General features: G+C 44.1%; 1 protein-coding gene across 1 annotated transcript in view; it reads right to left on the reverse strand.

Moving 5' to 3' along the window:
* FLT4 (fms related tyrosine kinase 4) overlaps positions 1–15,794 on the reverse strand; it is a 79,161-nt gene extending 63,367 nt beyond the window's left edge. The window contains exons 1-2 of the mRNA XM_015411072.1: positions 15,723–15,794; positions 1,346–1,458 (exon numbers count right to left, since the gene is read on the reverse strand). The gene's annotated coding sequence lies outside the window, so the exon portion shown is untranslated. The remainder of the gene's footprint in view (positions 1–1,345; positions 1,459–15,722) is intronic.
* Between the last annotated feature and the right edge of the window lie 1,841 nt (positions 15,795–17,635).

Consider the following 17,635-nt stretch of genomic DNA (forward strand, 5'->3'; position numbering starts at 1 on the left):
TTGTTGACCATTCCTGATTTCCTCAACTGTCATTAGCTCTGTGCAGTCTCCTGTACCTCAGAATGCTGAGCTCTGCAGCTGACCAATCAGAGAGTGGGGGGTGCAAGGAGACAGCAGCCTGGCAGCCACATAGGGATCAATGGGTGGAGCACATTTTGCCCCTTTTGACCCACTTAGGTGTCAAATTTCTAAAAATCCCTTCTTAGTGAGCATCTACCTCACGGTAGGAGTGCTCTCCATGGGGACTGTGTCTATATATATATAGATATATTTATCCAGATCATGGTGCAAAAGACCATGTCCTTTCATCTAGAGTAGCTATCAATAACTCTTTTGAACAGTTCCAATGTCTGTTGCTGCAAAATAATAAAAAGCCCAGTAGCACATTTAAGACTAACAAACTTTATTGTAGCATAAGCTTTCGAGAAACACAGCTCTCTTCATCAGATGCATATTAGAGGCTACCATATGGATGTTTTTGGTGTGGCTGATTCCACAGACACCTCCCTACATAAATCCAAAAGCATTTTCAGATGAAGCTTTTCTCAGATGAAAGTTTTGATGCTGAACCAGCATTTGTGTAAGGGAGAGGCAGGCAGGAAAAGCAACCAAGGTAGGGTATAGGGTACACTCTGCAGGAAAATGCTGAGGCAGAGTGTACCAGTTCCTGAGTAGGAAGCTCATTTTGAATAATGACCACTTTTCATTCAGCACTTGTAGGTTTCTCTTCCACTATAGGTGTGTGAACAGTTTTCAACCCATCAGCTTTCTGGCAATTGCACTGTGCTTTTAATTGACTGATTGCCAAATAGGAAACTTAATTTACAATTGTATTTTAAACTTCCTATGCTTTATAATGCGCATGTGATTTTGGTCAATGTGTGAAATAGCCCTCAGAGCCTGCAGAAAGGCAGTGCAACATCCAGACATGGACAGTGTTATGGTAACGATAATTATATAAATTGACCTTGATATGCCAAAACACAGAACCCATAGAGAGTGGAATATGTATTTCCCTGGCACAGAAAAGATCCTTTCCTCTCCAGAAGTTTCACCCTGCCCTGAAAATTCTGAATAATAGTAATATATCCCTCTAGAAAAACCATTGAGAATTCAGAATAACCCACAGGGAATCCAAAAACTGCAGTCCAAAAGAGAACAGAGACAAAAATGAAGAAAAAAATGGTACACTGGGAAATATCACTTAGGATTTTCATAGCTTTATCAGGTTCTCATTTTGCCCTTTTTGGTCTTCCATTCACTAGGATATTTTCTGTATCCCTCCTTAAACTTGCACGATTGAAACAAGGCAGAGCCCTAAGTCATTCCGCAGGAGGTTTCTTACCGAGAGCAAAGTGATGTTGAGGTCTGGAATGGATACTAGGCATGGGACGCAGATATTCTCTTTATTGTAGATAAGAAGAGTTTCTGGTTTATTGATAAATGGCTGTTCAGAATCTGAGAAAGAGAGGAATGCAGAAAGTTCAGAGAACAGCAGCAGCAGAATAATGGAAGATAGAGAAACAGGGAAAACGTGATTATTTTCTCTTCCTAGCCATTTTTTAACTAGATAAAATCTACATGAAATGGTCCTGAGCCTGCCACCAATATGAGGTTGGGGTGAGAAATCCCCATATGATCACTCTCTTAGGTTACTCTTTCCTATCTGTACTACATTACTGTCATGCTTAATAATTAGAGAAGTCCCAGAATGCAAACAAGATACTTTTGCCCAGACACAGCAGGGAACGTTAAAAGTTTCCCTGTATTTTAGGTAATCCAGACAGCAGATCTATAGCTATTATACTGAACAAACTCTTTGTCTTCATTCAGGTTGCTTAATTCTTATTTTCAGTTAAGTATTTTATTCTGGTTTGTTAATTTAATTAATATTAATAATATTATTCTTAAATATGCTCAAAAAATTGGTAAGCCACTGTGATTGCATAGTATCAGGGAAACTTGGCCAAGTGTGTATCACTTGGCCTAACCTATTTCACAGGGCCGTTATGAGGATAAATTAGAATAACACCTATGAACAGCATTTTTTTTGGGGGGGAGGATGCAAATGTAATAAATAGAAATACACACAATGCTAATTTCATCCACATGGATAATTATATTTTCCTTCAGTCATCACAGCCTCAAGACTCAGCCATTCTGACACCAGGAGCTCCAGGACTAGGTAATGACAGCTAAGGAAATTTGCCTGCCTGCCTGCCTGCCTGTTCATTTTGCCTTGTCAGTTGCGATCCAACTGCCGCCAGGCCCAAGTTGATTCTGATTGTTTCTTAGCATGCCTTTCTTGCCTTTTAAGAGGAAACTATTTTCCTGGCAAAAGTATAAGGTACATCTTATTGCTCTTTCCTTCTCTAGCCATTTGGGATAAATAGGCAATCCAACAGAGAGTTTTAGAATATAAAATCAGAGACATAATGCAATATGATCTTTCAATGGCAACACTTGAGGCAGAATGATTTCAGTGGGTGTGTTCACTCCACAAAATTCCTAACTGATCCATGCACATCAGTGGATGTGGCAGTCTGCTTAGGACAGTAGAAACTAATACAGCCCCCCTTTCCTCCAAATGCAAGTTTAAAAATAACAAATGTCAGGTACTTAAAGCCATCACGAAAATTCTTTTTAAAAGTTAAAACACAGAAGCTTCAGTCTTTTGTAGAGCACCACTGGGGGGAAATGGGACTTACTTCTAAGTAAACATGCATAGGTTCATGCTGAAACGTATAAATTCAACCTTTCCAATCTCAAAATTATTTTTTAATTAAATGCTTTATTTAACATCATTTTTATATCATATTAACATTCAGAATACTGATGAGAGGGTTTCAAGATTAACAATTATTTGTACATTGAAAGCAAGCCATTACATTCAAGTATCATTAACTTAAGAAGAAGAAGAGCTTGGATTTATACCCCACCCTTCACTTGGAGTCTCAGAGTGGTTTACAAACTCCTTTCCCTTCCCCTCTCCAAACAGACACCCTGTGATGTAGGTGGGGCTGAGAGAACTCTTGACAGAAACTGCTCTTTTAAGAACAGCTCTGACAGAACTATGGCTTGCCCAAGGTCATCCAGCAGCTGCAAGTGCAGGAGTGGGGAATCAAACCCATTTCTCCCAGATTAGAGTCTGCACACTTAACCACTACACCAAACTGGCTCTCTCACCACCACTCTATTCTAATATTTATACAAGCTTAAAAGAGTAACACCTCACGATAATACCAGACTACCTTATCAAAATCATAAAGATTCATTTTAGCACATAACAGGCAGCTATAGTAGCCTGTATCCTAACCACTCCACTATGCAAAGTTTGAAGTCTTTTTCCATCCTAAGAAGACTTCCTCTACTTTAAGTCATGCTTTCATTTGCTCACACCCCCTTCCCTCCAAACCTGTATGTTTTAGAGAGACAAAGGCGTTTAGGCAGCCTCATAAAGTAATGACATACACATTACATGTGTATTATGTGTTATATAGCATGTGCAGCCCCTGCAGGGGCAAATAATGCCCCTAAAAGCTGTTTGGATTGGGAAAATGGCAAGGGGGGGGGAGCTGGAGCCGGAGCCACTCCTCCTCCCATGTCAAAGGACCCCAGCACACTTGGGAATTTAGTTCCCAGCAGCTGATGTCTCACTGTGGGAGGATCAGACTGGCAAAACGTATCATTTAGTTTGATAGAATGTTTCAGGGATGTCATTTGGGGCTGCAGCAGGAGAAGAAAGCCCTATTCCACTAACAGAAATCTCTTCCATCAGTGGAAATTTATTGCAGGATCCAAGCATCTGATTCTATGATGAAAACCATGACAGGAACATTATGTGAATCTCTGCTTCTAGCTGCAACTTAAAGTGGAAAGGTTTAGGAAATAGAATATAAGTCTTTGGCTTAGACATCCGTCTGTTCATCTATTCATATATCTATTCAGATATGCCAATATATTAGTAGCCAAGTATCAAAGACTTCATGCTTGGCCAAAAAATGCAAGGACACAACAACTTCCCTGTACATTGGGAAAATACATGTAATTTAAAGTACACAGAAACAATGCATTTTGTGCAAGATATTCTTGGCGCTTAGTGACAGAGACTGTAATCAAAGTAGGCATCCATATCCTCTGTGAACACACTTTGAAGTTGGACTATAGATCTCCAGAAGCTCATTATATCCACACTTTCCCAATTCAATATTCTGTTATGCTGGCAAAGGGCAAAATAAATCTAGACTCAAATAACAAAACCATTTCAGCACTGCAAGACAGCAGCACATGGTCATGCTTGAAACATATTTTCATAGGCAATGTTGTACATCAGCTTCTTTGCTGCTAAATGCTCATGACTAGAGGTTTTGGAGTTTATTCCATCTCTATGTTTTTATATAAATATTTCTCCAGGATATATTTGAAGAGTGGCCACAGATGTTCATAGCAAAGACCAAGAGCAGATTAGATTAAGCGAGAACTAACATTTGCAAGGGGAAATTCCTGCCAAACTTCTAATGCCTCTGGCTATTGTTATTTTGAGTTTGATATTGGAGAATGATTTATTTTAAAATACCAGCAACAGTTGCTCAGTTGGCAAACCACAAGTGCTCACTATTAATTGCCCATATTATATTTAGACCGTATGCTAAAAATCTAGAGCTCATCATCTACACTGATATCCATTTAACTCAAAATCAATTGCAACTTCCCTTTCAACAGCTACTCTCTGTTTTCAATCTGTGGTGCCTGCCACCGTATGTATGTGACTTTTGCTAGGGGAGACATGGAAATGGGAAGATACAGTGGGGTAGGAGAGAGAGAATGGAGGTGGGGAGAGAGAGAAATATGGGGCATGTATGAATGTGAGAAGGAATAATGGCAAATGGGGAAGAAGCTACAATGGTTTATATTCAACCAACCATGTACAGAAGGCATATGTATTTTATTTTATTTATGTAAAACATTTTTATGCTGCCTTTCCACCCAACAGATAAAAGGAAGTACTTCTTCACCTAAAGAGTGAAGTTTGTTGATTTGGGAGATGGCGGCGGCTACAGGAGATGGCGGCTACAAGCATAGACAGCTTCAAGAAGGAATTAGATAAGCATATGGAGCAGAGATCCATCAGTGGCTATTAGCCACAAGGTATAGATTGATTAACACACGGAATTTACTGCCATAGGAGGTGGTGGCGGTTACAAGCATGGACAGCTTCAAGAGGGAATTGGATAAACGTATGGAGCAGAGGTCCATCAGTGCTATTAGCCACAAGGTATAGATAGGAACTCACAGGCTGGGACAGGTGATGCACTGTATTTCTTGGTGCTTGGGGGGGCAACAGTGTGAGGGCTTCTAGTGCCCTGGCTCCACTGCTGGACCTTCTGATGGCACCTGGTATTTTTGGCCACTGTGTGACACAGAGTGCTAGACTAGATGGGCCTTTGGCTTGATCCAACATTGGCTTCTCTTATGTTCTTATGTTCTTATAGATAGGAACTCTCAGTCTGGGGCAAGTGATGCACTGTATTTTTGGTGCTTGGGGGAGGGTCAATAGTGTGAGGGCTTCTAGTGTCCTGGCCCCACTGCTCGACCTCCTGATGGCACCTGGTATTTTTGGCCACTGTGTGACAGAGTGTTGGACTAGATGGGCCATTGGCCTGATCCAACATTGGCTTCTCTTAATGTTCTTATGTTCTTAACAGGCTCCCCCAGGCAGTAAACAGTCAAAAACATTAAAACAATATTAAAATAACATTTAAACAACTTTAAAAATACATATGTGGGGAAGAAATGTCAATGAGGGAACACTAAACAAAAAAACAAGTCTTCACACAGTAGCAGAAGGCAGTGGAGCAGACCAATTTCCCTGGGGAGGAAATTACATAATTTTTGTACCAGTTTCTCAGATCGGCACCCATTTAGCCTCAGATCGTTGGAACACCAGAATTAGGGGCCCTGAAGATGACTTCAGTGGTAGGTTCATACAGGTAGGTTCATTTAGAAGTAGGAGGTTCTTAAGATATACTGGCCCCATCCCACCAGCACCTTGGATTGGACCCAGAAACAAATTGGGAAAGTGTAGTTGGAACAAGACTGCAGTGATATGGTTCCTATGACCCACTCCAGTCAACATTCTCGCTGTAATGATCTGTACCAACTGTACCTTTCCGAAAGCAGCCTCATGTAGAGTATACTGCAGTAAAAGCTTCAGCTTGCTCACCAGCCACCACTGCCACCTCCTTATCCAGTAGGAGGCTTCGGTCCAGGAACACCCCAAATCAACAAACTTGCTTCTGTAGGGGGAGTGCTGTGCCTCCAGACCAGGAGATACTGAAATTCCTGGGCCAATCCTTCTACCCACCAGTAGCACCTGCATTTTTTCAGGCTTAAGTTTCATCTTATGAGACCTCATCCATCCAAAAGTGCCTCCAGGCACTGATTCTTTCCCACAGCCTCTCTGGAGTCAGCTGGAAGCGTAAATCAGAGCTGAGTATCATCCACGTATTGGTGACAACCCAGACCAAATCTTTGGGTGGCCTCTCCCAGTGGCTTCAAGTAGATGTTAAAAAGCATGGGGGACAAGATGAAGCTTTGCAGGACACCATAGACTGGAGGCCAATGGGCCAATCAGCAGTTTCCTCACATCACCTTGTGAACCCGACCTTCCAAGTAGGACCAAAACCATTACAGAGCAGTACCTCTGAGTCCTAACCCCAAAAGGCATCCCAGAAGGATACCATGATTGAAAGCCACAGAGAGGTTACATTGCCCCCATCCATCTCCCAGTGCAGGTCATCCACTATGGTAACAAAAGCTGTTTCATTCCCATAGCTGAGCCTGAAACCAGATTTTAATCCAAACAATTCACCTCATCCAGGAATCCTTGGAGTTGTCCAGCTAGATTCAGTTAATCACCTTCCTCAAGAATGGTAGATTTGAAACTGGATGATAGTTATTAAAATCTCCTGGTCCAGAGGAGATTGCTTTAGGAATGGGTGCACTACCAACTGTGTCAAGGCAGGGACAACCACTCCCTCTCCCAAGGCACTCCCAAACCACTCACTTCACCCGGCAGTTGTTAGCAACCAAGAGAGGCAAGGGTCATACAAGCAACCTTTAGGACTCAGATTTCCAAGAATCCTGTTCACATCCTCAGAATGAATGACGTGAAAAGTATTCCATACAATTGGCAACCCAATACACTGGTAACCATTTGATCAATCACTGCTAATGTAGAGTCCAAATCAGTATGGATGCAAGAGATTTTATCTACAAAGTGTTGAGCAACCTTGTCACAGCTTTCCACCAAGAAGCCCAGCTTGTTCTACAGGTCAAATAGCAATAGGACCCTGACCACCTAGAAGAGTTCCTCAGGTCTACATTGTGTAGATGCAATGGTGGCAAAAGAAGCATTCTTTCTTTACTGCCATCACTGCCATGGATTAAGCTTTAAAATGAGATCTAGCCTATGTCATGTCAGATTTTTCATCAGTCTTTTTTCACTGTTGTTCTAGCAATTTCCTTTGTCTTTTAATAACCTGTAGGTGGCTCAGAGATTTAAGACGCTGAGCTGCAGACCAGAAGGGCTGTAGTTCAGCAGTTCGAGACCCTAGTGCTGCATGACGGAGTGAGCTCCCATCTCTGGCCCCAGCTCCTGCTAACCTAGCAGTTCGAAAGCAAGAAATTTCAAGTAGATAAATAGGTACCGCTTCGGTGGGAAGGTAACATCATTCTGTGTGCCCCAGCGTTTAGTCATACCGGCCACATGACCACGGAGACGTCTTTGGACAGTGCTGGCTCTTTGGCTTGGAAATGGAGATGAGCAGTGCCCCCTAGAGTTGGATTCGACTAGCTTCTGAGCAAGGAAAACCTTTACCTCCACTAGAACTTGACTGTGTGACTGAACAACAAAAAAGCCCCTCAGTAAACCAAAGGGCTAACCAGGCTCTTACACAGAAGAGAGGGTGCCTAGGAACAACTGTGTCAATAGGGTCGCAGTCCCCAGGTGGGAGTGGGGGATCCCACAATTTCACGGGCTCCTGCCTGCAGGCAGTCAACTGGCAAGTGGGGGCAAGTCCCACTCCAACAGCTATGACCCAATGTGACATCCCCAACATGATCACATCATGCAGAAGTGATGTCATCATGTCAGGGACATTGCATGGTGACACTCTGGTTTTTGGATGAAACTGTATGGTTTGAGCCCAATTTTACCATAGTTTGCCCAAAAACCAAAGCGTTGCTGTACAACATCCCCGGTGTGATGGCATCACTTCTGTGTGACATCATTATGTCAGGGATGTTGTGCGTGGTGATGTCGCCCCACCCCCTCCATTCCCAGAAAGCTCCCTGCCAGTGCAAGGTAAGGACCTGGGAACCCTATGTATCAACTACCTGATTTCCTCACTCTAGAGGTCAAGTGTGGTATCGATAGGACAGCCAACCATATCAACAGGAAAATCCCAAGACCATCTGAAAATAATTTGGATCCATCTGGCTTTGGGGTTGGATAGTCTTAATTGATCGCACACCCCTGCACAATCTTGGTGTCCCTGTAAATCTAACCCCCAACAAGTAGTGATCTGTCCATGTCAAGGAAACTGTCTTCAGCCCCACCTTTGTATCACCATTTCCCACCCAGAATGAAAACCATATCAAGAATGTGACACGAACAAAATGTGGGGCCCATTTATTACTTGAGACAGGCCCATGGTTGACATGGAGACCACGAAATTCTGAGCTGCTCCTCACAAAGCAGCCTCAGATGTTGAAGCCGCTCAGGACAACCAGCTTAGAGGTCCTCAGCACCACTCCTGAGACCACTTCTGCCAGTTCAGGCAGGGTGATGGTTGGACAGCAGGCTGGGCAGTAACCATCAGAATCCCATACCTGTCTCTCAGTTGCAACACTAGGTACACACTCAAAACTGGGAAACTCCTGAACAATTCCAACAGACCACAGAGACACCCCTCCCTGCCCTCCAGGCCTATGTTGCTGTATCATTGAGTACCCAGGTGGGCAGGTACAATATGGAGAGATTAATTCTTCCCTCCTCCCCTAGCCAGGTTTTGGTGATAAATGTCAGGTGATACATGTCAGCTCTCCTGGATGGCTGCTGTTTTACTTGTGACCAACCCAGAATAGAAGAGCAATATTTTATAGCTGCTGTTTTACCTGTGACCAACCCAGAATAGAAGAGCAATATTTTATAGCCCAGCAGGTTATAGATATGATCACCAGCGCCATCCTGACTGGAAGAAGAACCAGAAGAGGCAACAGCTTGCAAAAGCATGTACTTCCTTCCCCTTATTGTATGCATTCTCCTCCACTACCATATCTCCCCCTACTTCACATCCTACTGATTGTGGTGCCATCCCCTATTCCATTTACCCCCCCCCCCCCCCCCCCCCCCGCGAACAAGCAGAGGGGACACAAACAAATGTTCACACACACTCAAATACTAAACAAAAGTCCATATATGATCTCTCACCTGAATCTGAACATGAGCAAACAAGTCTGGAGACCAGTTCTCAGCTGGGTCTGAACAAGACAAAAAACACACAGACAACCAACTTTCACCTGGTTTAAGACAAACACACAGAATGGTATACCCTCAACTCTCCTTCATCCACAAAGCAGCAATCCAGATCCGGTCGTCTTCTGCCAGTTTGACTCTCCCTCCCCTGTGCAAACCAAGATACCTTCTTCAATGATGCAATGCAGGCTACATCCAGGACTCTCAGTACTCATTTTCCCCACATCTCTGCAGCCCTTTTTGGCTTCCAAAAACATCATACCCAGGATCATGGGACCTGTGTGGGGGAACAGCCACATGGGCTGGGGACCAGTGTTCCCTCTAAGCTGAGTTAGTGTGAGCTGGCTCACAGTTTTTTAGCCTTTGGCTCACAGATTTTTGTCTTAGCTCGGGAAGGATGGCTCCAGAGCAGACTAATTTATGCAGTAGCCAAATCGCTCACTCACAACTTTAATGCCAGCAGCTCACAAAGTAGAATTTTTGCTCACAAGACTCCACAGCTTAGAGGGAGCATTGCTGGGGACTGGAGTTAAAAAGGATGAAATCACCCCTTTCCCTCAGTGGAGCTGTGCTTACAGAAAAGGGAGGAGGAGGAGGAGGAATTTCACCCTTTGCCCCTCCCCCTCAATCTGTGTGTATATTCCCCAGGTCCCTTCCTCCATGAAATGACCTTTCCAGGGTTCACAAGGGACTGTAGAAACAAGAAGGGAAAACTCCATATGGGAAACTCCATATTCCACACCCAGATGGTTGGATACAGGTGTCGTGTTCTCCCTTAGTACGGGGAGTGGCGCCCCCGGTGGCCGTAGTGCCAGGTGTAACGTCAAGGGGCAACTAGATGGGTGGTCCCGGTGGCCGGAGAGGTTGCAGCAAAAAGGGGGGTAGAGAAGGGCCTCAGACCGGCAGGGGACGGGGTTTAAGAGCACCCCGTAGGTCCCTCTGCCCACACACTGTTCCTGTTTCCCTCTCTCTCGTCCTTCACTTCTTGGCTCGCTTTTTCTCTCTCTCATCATCTGCGTGTGCTTCCTCCATGGCCCTCTCTTGTACCCGCCTTTTATTCCTTCCTCTCCCTCCCTGGGACCGCCCCTCTGCTCCCGGGGCCTGGGCCCTGCCCCCCTTTTAAGTGTAGATGCCAGTGGGGCCCTTCGGGAAGGTCCCTCGGCCTCCGTGCTGCCCCCACTTGCTCCTGCTCCCCCGGCCGTCTCATTGAGCCCCGGTCTCGTTTTTTAGCTCGGCCGGGGCTGGGCGCCTTGCACGATCCCGCGCCTCCTCTCTCTCCCGTCGGACAACTGGTCTGCTCCGGTTCTTTGAGACGCACTCCTGCTGGTAAGCCGGGTCGCGGCGTCCCTCCCAGGCTTGTCGGGCTTCCGGGGTCTGTAGGCTGTCGTCATCGGGGTCCGCGACCCCCGGAGCGGGACAACAGGCCAGTGTGTTCTGAATTTACACCAGTGGAGTGGGCCAGTATGGAACAGAAAGATGCACGAGAATTTGACAAAGTAGGACCAAGTTCTCAAAATTACAAAACTATGCTACAAAACCCTTTTTTGTACATGCATCACCTTGACTCACAGATTTTCATATACCTGAATCCTAATTAACTAATTCCTGGAATAATATGGGAGATGTGGGCCTGAGGCTACAGTCACACACACTAAATAATCCATTTTCAATACACTTTCAATGCAATTGGATTTTTACTGTGTGAACTGGCAAAATCCAATTCGAAAGTGCATTGAAGGTGGATTGGAAGTGGATTATTTAGTGTGTGTGACCACAGCCTAAATCCCACAGCTTTCTAGTAACACCTGCACAAAGAAATCAGATGAGTTATGCAATTATTTCTTATACATCCACATTCCCCAGGAGCTACTGTTGCTAACCATGTTTGGTTGCCCTGATCAGGATAACAGGCAGCCAAGTGGATTTGGCTCCCAACCCACTGTAGGAAAGGTTAGTCCTTTCTTCTGGATACTGCTGTGCTGTGCAATAAAAAACAGAGGGTTGGGTCTAGACTAAATTTTCCTGCCTATTTCTCCCACTATATCCCACTGATTTCCATGAAATGCCACTCTTGAGATGACATGGGGGGGGGGTGTCCTACAGCAGTAAGGGTTAATATGTGGAAGTGGCCAATCTGGATTCACCCTACAGTGTGGATCATCACAGACATGCTGACAAAGTAAGTGGGCCAACATGAATGCAGCAAATGGTTGTGAATCCTATGCACAGTTACACCATAGGGGGGATTTCTGAAAGAAGTAGGGGTACTTAAATCTTTCCCCACCTGCTATTTCTCTGCTCCACTTCCCGCCCCTCCCCCCATTGCTTTCTGCCTATGGAATTCTAAATGCATATTTGCACAAACAAATTTGCCTTTAAAAGTCCAGGAGTAGAAAAGCCTCTGGGGAGAGGGGTTGATTTGGAGTAGATAAGTGGCAGCCCAAGTATTAAGCATCTTCATCTCCCTGCTTCTTTCCTGTAAACCCCACCCCATTTCATAAAAGAAAAACTGTATTGAGACTCTGTTGCGCGTGCTTGTGTCGTTAGCCTTTCAGACCAGCTTGAGATATTACCTGAGTCACAATCAAATGTGCAACTGTCTTCCATTTCTGCACCTGTAATGTTCAAAGGAGAATCCATGCAGGGAAGATGTGTCTCCTTCAGAAGCTTGCATAAGCCCCCTTTGGACACCACAGGCAAAGTGCTTTTTCTAAACTCCTACTACTACAGAATTGAGAACTAAGGAGTTTCTTGGATTAATATATTGCAAGTAAACTTTCAAGTGATTCTTGAAATTTCTTCTTGTGGTAATCTGACATCATCCGAGAGCAAAGGCTTTAAAGGAGATTGTGGCTGATTTCGCACTAGAGCTGCCTCGATGTTGCGCCGCTGTTTGCCCCGATACTATTGGTCAATTTCACACCCGAAGCTGCGGGGCTGCATTTGACCCGCGGCTTCACCCAATTTCCTCTGCAGTTTCGTGATTCTCAAAAAACAGGATCACGAAAATGCGGGGGAAATCGGGTGAAACCGCGAGTCAAAATGCAGCCCCACAGCTTCGGGTGTGAAATTGACCAATAGTATCGGGGCAAACGGCGGGGTAACATCGAGGCAGCTCTAATGCGAAATCAGCCTAGGTGAGACAGAAAAAAAAAATGGCCAAGTCAAGAATGGGATTCAAACATCCTGAGCTGCCTTGCACAGCTTTCCTCTCGTTGCCATCTTTTCCAGCACTGTTTATCCATGTTTATCTCACTGGTTAGTGCAAAAAACTGATTGGTGTTTTCAAATAGATACATTTTTGGAAGATGGATAGGATGGCCAACACATGATGCAAGTGGGGGTACATGATCACCTCACCACAGGCAGGGGTGCCACAAACGCACACATGCCTTTCATTTGGCCATCATACACCAGACGCCTATATGAACAGGCCTCTGTGTGTTGTAGAGTCATCACATCACACTTTGGAGCTCACTAACATAAGGTCACTTATGTTAGATTAGATCACTTCTATTTAACTACTTTTGATCAACTAAATGGATTGTATAAAGTATGACAGAATGGCAGAATTTTTTATAAAGATCAATTGAATGCATGCTTCAGGGAATATTTTCACAATTCTATATGTCAAAATATGAACTTCTTGCATTTAATTCCCATTTAACTGCAATGTTAATTTCCCCTGCATCCCATATATATCTGTTATATATGGCCAGTTTGGTGTAGTGGTTAAGTGCGCGGACTCTAATCTGGGAGAACCGAGTTTGATTCCCCACTCCTCCACTTACACTTGCTGGATGTCCTTGGGCAAGCCATAGTTCTGTCAGAGCTGTTCTCTCAGGAGCAGTTCTCGAAAGAGCTCTCTCAGCCCCACCTACCTCACAGGGTGTCTGTTGTGGGGAGGGGAAGGGAAAGGAGTTTGTAAGCCGCTCTGAGACTCCTTTGGGTAGTGAAAGGCGGGGTATAAATCCAATCTCTTCTTCTTCTCTTCTCTATATATCTGCCAACTGAGGAATCCCTTCATGCATCTAATGAAGAGAGTTCTAGTCCACGGAACCTCTGACCACAGTAGATCTGTTAATCTTTAAACTGATTCAATACTCCTTTTTGTTTTCACAGTCCTGTTGCTGTACTTTTAAAAATCCAAACATGAAGTATTCTCACCTCACAAAAACTGCTTAGAAGGAGGAGATCTGATGATATGATGACAAAGAGCTTAATAAATTGTTTAAAAGCACATGCATATTGAGTTGCGTATTTGACAGACTTTGATTTTGCCTTAGCACAGTCTATTTGAAATGACAATTCTGTTTAGCTGACCATGATGACAAGCTGATTGGGTAGGTAAAGCCTTTTAAAGTAGCATGCATGAAGCCTTAGCTAACTGGTATAACAAATTAGTAAAACAAATGAGGTTGGAAGATACAAAGATATCACAAATTACGATTCAGTTGCAGACACAAAGCAGTATATGGCTGTGGAGAAAACAGCCTCTGCCTCCGCACTGTCTCATTCTAGCAGTATACTTGCTGTTTTGCACCCTACTCTTCTTCAGTTTTACTGAAAGCACTTTCCAACCTGTTCCCCTACAACCCAAAATGCAAATAGATTTAAGTTCTTCAAAAAATAAAGCCAGTGTTCTGCTTCTAGCGTGCCATATAACTGAAAATTCCTGCATTCCAGTCCCTCAGAAACATTCACCCCAGGCACCAATGTAATTGAATCCCCCCAGACAGAACAGATCTTCAGCTACCCCAAACAAGAGGATGAATACTGATTTCTCTCTCTCTCTCAGTAAGACAAAAACTTTATGCTCACAACTCTTTCCTCAGCTTCCTTAGATTTAATCAGGCTTTTGTAGTTGAGAAGGGAGCCAGCTTATTTACAGGAAAATGCTCAGAGAGCATGAAGGATAAACTTAGCTATGGCCAAGTGCTGCTGGGAGAAACCCTAAATGGCTGGGCAGGGCAGCCTTTTCAGATTTCTCCCTCATTGTTACAAGTTCTTTGTTGTCTTCAGTCCAGTGATGCTGGCAGTGCCCAATTTCCTTACTGCTTGTCTGAAAACTTGTGGTCAGAATGCCTGGCAGAGTTCCTGAACAGGTCTTGGGAAGTGGACAGACAAGTTCCCCAGAGATACCAACCAACCAACCAACCAACCAACCAACCAACCAACCAACCAACCAACCAACCAACCAACCAACATCCCTGTGTAATTTGTGTTGCCAGGTTAAAACTTTTTTGCTCTCTATAGCTTTTAATTGACAACAGGTAGGTCTTCAGTTTCAATGGACTGGCTGGGCACAATGAGCTTACACTATGTTCTGGAACTGGGGTGCTTTATGAGGCTTTAAAAATATGTTGTAAACTACTTAGAGTTGTGTTGTTTTTTTAAGGAAAAGCAGTAAATAAATATATCGACAAAATATCCGCTATTCCTGCGTTTAAAACTAGCAATAAATATTTTCGGCTTGTGTCAGTAGTGAGATCCTGAATTATCATCTCTTTACCAGGACTGAGCAGGTGCCTATGTTGCCTAACATAATATGTTGCCTATGGCTGCCTACGTTGTCTAACACGGCACATCTACCTGAAGTGCAAAGGTAGCCAGCTAATGTATGTTTAAAATTCTTCCAATCGACCTAGATAACACAAAAAGTGTTTAATAGCATGGTGCAGAAATCCGGCAGCAACAACGAGAGCTGAGACGGCAGTGCAGAGGGTGCAACAGGTCATGATAGAGATAACCTGGCAAAAAAACATATTTTTACATTGTTCTGCCTGGATTAGTGTTTCCCTTTCAAAAGACAGGGTGCCGTCCTTCTCTTTATATTGGATTAAACATCAAATAGTTGTTTCCTTTGTAATATCAGCCTGCTGTGTGATACAGAGTGTCAGTAAAATTTAAACAGGTATAATAGAGACTGGCCAATGGGCTCTTCCACTCGGACTCTAATCTGTTTTTGGCCATGCAGGACTTTTACCCTCTTACCTCTCACAAACACATAGGTGCTGACTGCAGTGGTGCCCTCGATTTTGGCATTGATGTACTTGTAGTGACAGCGGTAGTAGCCTGTGTCGTTAGCCTGAGTCCCTGTCAGTGTCAAGACCTTGCAGTAGGGCTTTGTGTCAGTGCCCTCACAATCCTCTTCCTTGACTGTTCGGACGCCGTCGAGACTCACCAACACCACTGATTCGCTGTCCTTTCCAATCTGGACAGTGTCCTCTTGGCCTCCAGGCCACGACCACTCCAGGGGATGCTGACCTCTTTACAGGAACAAAAAAGAAACAACAGAAGCTAGATTAGATGGGTTGCTTATTTGAGTCACTGTGGCCCCGGTCACATGGCAAAGTTGCCGCGGGAGAGGCACGGGAGTCCCGTGGATTTTCCGGGCGCGATCTCACCCTAACATCTGGGAAGCGCAGTGCTCCCATGGCGAACCCGTGGCTCCCCGCCGAAGGTGCGGATTTAAAAACTAGTACCTACGAGGTACTAGTTTCCTGAAACCGCGGGCCAAGGGCGGGCGTCTGATCGCATTCCCGGTGGACTTATGTGGCATCCGGCGCCCGGCGCTGTTAGTCTTCGCAGGTTGCGCAATAGTGCCCAACAGCGCATGCACACAAAGAGCTATTGCTAGTGCGATCGCGCAGCGTGGCTTCTGTGCCGCGCTGCAGGATACCCGTCTGATCGGCATTTCCCCCGAACCACGGGACCTTGACCGGGACGTGGGCTCGGGCAGCCACACATTAGTTTCCTCTGGGGCAATTAGCCACGCCTCCCCCCCGCGATATCCAGCCTGTGTGACTGGGGCCTGTGGTAAGTTTTTGGTCTAAACATTCTGTTCCTGTCTCCTTCTCTAATACTAGCACTGCAAATTTGAAGAGTATGCTAGATTTTTCCAGAATGTTGTTTCATCATCTCTGCCACTCTTACATTTATTTTTAAACAATTTCAAACCACATTCCTCAGACTTCCCTTATCATACTGTATGCATTGTTCATGTAACAGAAGCACAAGCACCTTTTCCTGAACTGTTAAGGAGTAGGCATGATCACTGCCATCTGTGGCTGAAGACTGGCTGTATATGCACACCAAATACATGTAAGTGGAAAGCATTTTGATATGTTTCTCTGTATTTATGTAAGCAATTATTTCCTATCTTTTTGAGAAAGGTGATATAAATAAGAGAGGAAGGTACCACCACCCCCTTCCATACAATTCCCAGAAGTTCCCAGATTAAAAACTCCTTGCTTCCAGAGGTGCTGCTGATAGTTTGGAACACTGACAGTTCTCAAGAAAGGAATTCATCCAGGCATTTTTGTGAGCAGGGCCTGTCCTGGCCTTTCAAGCTCCTGATTACATTCACTTACTTCCTATCTTTACCTAGGAGGGGGATATAGTCAAATCCTCTCCTCTGTAGTAGTAGTCGTTTGTCAGTATCTATTGCAGAGCCCACGTTATCAAATTGTAGACTGCGATACTTCAGAGCTCTTTCTGAATGTCCATTCATTAGGCTGTCTGGTACTTACTGTTATATAAAGCAATAGTTGGTAGTACCAGTTTCTTGAATATTTCTTTTTGCAGCTGTGCTGTCATATTCTTTACTCCTTGGTTCTTAAGATGGAGCTAGATAGATTCTTTGCACCCTCTCTGTAAAGTTGTCCAGGGGATGCCTGTAGCAATTTGTCTTAAATATCCTGTGATGCTTACAAAGTTCTTCCTATCTCCCCAGATTTTGGGTTTCCTTTAAAAATATTTTTAATCTTTATTTTTAATAGTTTGCTATTTCATGCTTTTATGACAATTGCCATATTAAAGTTCTATTTTCCCATGAGCTGCCTTGAGCACGTGTTTATGGAATGGTGACACATAAATGTTCTATATAAAACAAACAAACAAGATATTTCTAATGTAGCTGGCTGTTTTCCTTGCTGGGTAATTTTCTTACATTGGATGATTATTAAGAAGAAGTTTTAACCAGATAAAAGTATATATTGGAGATCAAGATCTAAAAATCCAGATGGTGGTGGCTAATAAGGTTTTTATACACCCTTGGTTGGGTTCTTGGAGGCAGATTGCGTTTAGGTTAGAAAG

This window comes from Gekko japonicus, unplaced genomic scaffold, assembly GCF_001447785.1.
Source record: "Gekko japonicus isolate JY-2015 unplaced genomic scaffold, Gekko_japonicus_V1.1 scaffold699, whole genome shotgun sequence".
NCBI lineage: Eukaryota > Metazoa > Chordata > Lepidosauria > Squamata > Gekkonidae > Gekko > Gekko japonicus.